Genomic DNA, 3,364 nt, shown 5'->3' with positions numbered 1-3,364 from the left:
AGGTAAGTCTGGTCACAATCATGACAAGTTACAAAGGTATTTACAGATTACAGAGGTACGTAATGGGTCCAGGGACTGGGCCCCCAAAGTTTTGATAGCTGAACTAGGTACAAAGGTAATGAGCTCACAAGTTACAAAGGTAATGAATTCTGTAGAATGGTTACTTACGTTTATACTTTGGCTACAATCATGAACAAATTATAGAGTAATGAGCAATTCACACTTCCACACCCGGTCAAACTGTAATGAGTTATTGGTGCAAATATTGATTGTTGAGTCACACACACCACACACACACACACCCACACACACACACACACACACACACACACACACACACACACACACACACACACACACTTTAGTTTAATATCTTTATGCACCCCATACCCATCCTGTGGGCGGTAGTCAAAAGATTACAAAGGTACATAATGGGTCCAGTGACTGGACCCCAAAGTTATGACAGCTGAACTGAGCACAAAATGGAAGGTCTGTACAATTAAACTTATCGGCAGCAACATACAAAGTGAATATGATGAGATGAGTGTTCCTTACATGGTACTGAAGTCTCTAGCTCTTCTTAACTGCAAGAAGTTGATGGGGAATAATCTATATGAAGCCAGTCAAGCTTTGGAGGAAGAAAAGTGTGTCAACACTTCAAAGGGTACCTCGTCGGGGTTACCTAATTACTATTCGATTTAAAATAGTTACTGGTCATTAACTCTAATTAACGAAGCTGCCAGCGATCACACCTGTGCTAAATCTGTTCAGAAAAAAATAAAAATGGCAACATTTTGGGGTAGATCGAAAGGTAGTGCAGGCTATGTTGGTGTGATGTGGTACAGGGTCACCAGGGTTGGTGCCACCCGGGGCGGCATCTTTGGTGCCACCCGGGGCGGCATCTTTGGTGTCACCCGGGGTGGCATCTTTGGTGTCACCCGGGGTGGCATCTTTGGTGTCACCCGGGGTGGCATCTTTCGTGTCACCCAGGGCAGCATCTCTGGTGTCACCCGGGGCGGCCCCCCCGCCCCAACCTTCACGACACCACTGGCCCCTCGCCTGATAGATGGTAGGGGAAGCAGAATAGGGGAGGAGCAAGAGGATCACTTTTACTCTGGCTGGCATTAGCTACAACGGCTGCCGGAAGAATTCAGTGTATTGCAGGTGGTGGTAGGGAGGGTTGGTGAGGAGTCGCGGGCTCATAATACCAGGGAAGCTGCTGGCCGCTCCAGTCCGGTATGTTCCCTCGTCACTCTCTTAACGTTTTTTTTCGGGTTTGTAGATAATCTCAGTGATCCTGCCAACAACCCGTGTCAATACTTGCATTGTTGGATCTTGTCTGTAATAACCACACAGCCTCTGCTGTACATTTGTATGCTGGCAGAAAGTGGGAATTTATAATATAATTTTAGATTTTTTACAAGGTTAACATAAGATTTTCTTCTGATTTTTAACCCCGGAGGGTTAGCCACCCAGGATAACCCAAGAAAGTCAGTGTGTCATAGAGGAGTGTCTGTCTTATTTCCATTGTGGTCCTCAATCTTGTCTACCTACCTGGGGGTTATTCCGGGGATCAACGCCCCCGCGGCCCGGTCCACGACTAGACCTCCCGGTGGATCAGGGCCTGATCAACCAGTCTATTACTGCTGGCCGCACGCAGTCCAACGTACGAACCACAGCCCGGCTGATCTGGCACTGACTTTAGGTATCTGTCCAGCTCTCTCTTGAAGGCAGCCAGAGGTTTATTGGTAATTCTCCTTATGCTTGGTGGGAGGCTGTTGAACAGTCTTGGGCCCCGGACAATTATGATGCTTTCTCTTAGTGTACCAATGGCGCCCCTACTTTTAATTGGGGGCATTTTGCATCGCCTGCCCAGTCTTTTACTTTCGTAGGGAGTGATTTCTGTGGGCAGATTTGGGACCATTCCTTCCAAGATTTTCCAAGTGTAGATTATGATATATCTCTCCCTCCTGCGTTCCAACGAGTACAAGTCAAGTGCTTCCAAGCGTTCCCAGTAGTTAAGGTGCTTGACAGAACTTATACGTGCAGTAAAGGATCTCTGTATACCCTCTAGATCTGCAATTTCATCTGCTTTGAATGGAGATGTTAATGTACAGCAGTATTCCAGCCTAGAAAGAACAAGTGATTTGAAAAGGATCATCATTGGCTTGGCATCTCTCGTTTTGAACGTTCTCATTATCCATCCTATCATTTTCTTTGCACTTGTGATTGTGGCACTGTTGTGATCCTTGAAAGTGAGATCCTCAGACATTACTGCTCCCAGGTCCCTTACATTATTTTCCAGCTCTATTGTATGGCCAGAGTTTGTCCCCCAGGATGCGAGCCACACCAGTCGACTAACACCCAGGTACCTATTTGCTGCTAGGTGAACATGACAACAAGTGTAAGGAAGCACGTCGAAGTGTTTCCACCCCGCCGGGAATCCAACCCGGGTCCTTCGTGTGTGAAGCGAGAGCTGTAGCCACCAAACCACCGGGGCACCCCGCGGGGCTCCCCCGGGGCACCTCCGGGGGTGCCCCACCCTCAGGCCACCGGTTAGGTAATTTTATTCGAGTGATTATTGCTGTGGTGTAGTGTGTGATGTATATCAACCATGTAAGTGACGTGCTGTTTTAGTGGTCATAAACGGATGTCTATAAAATGTTATACAATGGCAGGATTCATGGACTTTCCATCTTTATAGGTTTTAATCTTTTTAATTCCCCCATTTCAATTATTCTATGAAAGGCGATAAGAATCCTTCCCTTGTGGTTATACGTATCACAAAAAGAGACTAAGATATCCGGAATAAGGGGCTGCTTACCCATAGCCTGCAAGCAATCATAAAAAAATAACGTTTCTGATCACCTATCATCAATAAATGGATCGTGGAATAAGTGGTTACAGTTCCTCGACTCGCCAGTCAGGCGCCGGCGTTAAATTCCGGCACGAATGGAAACACTGGGAATATTTCCTTATACCTACTGACCCTGTTCACGTACCAGTAGGTAGGTACCTGGGTGTTAATCATTTGTTATGGGTGGCATCATAGGCAGAGTGTCCTGTAGCTGGACTGCTAGCTCACTCAGGCTACACATCGCGGTCCGTGGTTCGATCCCCGGTAGAGGTGAAAACATACGGACGTGTTTTGTTAAGACACCAATTGTCCCTGTTCACCTATCAGTAAAATAGGTACCTGGGTGTTAGTCAACTGATGTGGGTCTCATCCTGGGGACAAAATTAACCTAATTTGCCCGAAATGCTCAGCATAACAAGCGGCTTTGTATATAGTAATATATCAGTGCTGTCAGCTAGACCTGTATACCTTGTACATGTACTTGTAGAAATAAAGATATTATTAGAT

At 46.3% G+C, this 3,364-nt stretch overlaps 1 protein-coding gene across 1 annotated transcript in view; it reads left to right on the top strand.

The window, feature by feature from the left end:
- Positions 1–1,151: 1,151 nt before the first annotated feature.
- Positions 1,152–3,364, top strand: part of LOC138851296 (uncharacterized) — a 68,343-nt gene continuing 66,130 nt past the window's right edge. The window contains exon 1 of the mRNA XM_070080284.1: positions 1,152–1,236. The gene's annotated coding sequence lies outside the window, so the exon portion shown is untranslated. The remainder of the gene's footprint in view (positions 1,237–3,364) is intronic.

This window comes from Cherax quadricarinatus, unplaced genomic scaffold (genome assembly GCF_038502225.1).
Source record: "Cherax quadricarinatus isolate ZL_2023a unplaced genomic scaffold, ASM3850222v1 Contig273, whole genome shotgun sequence".
NCBI classification, from domain to species: Eukaryota; Metazoa; Arthropoda; class Malacostraca; order Decapoda; family Parastacidae; genus Cherax; species Cherax quadricarinatus.
This window is presented reverse-complemented; position numbering and strand designations above follow the sequence as displayed.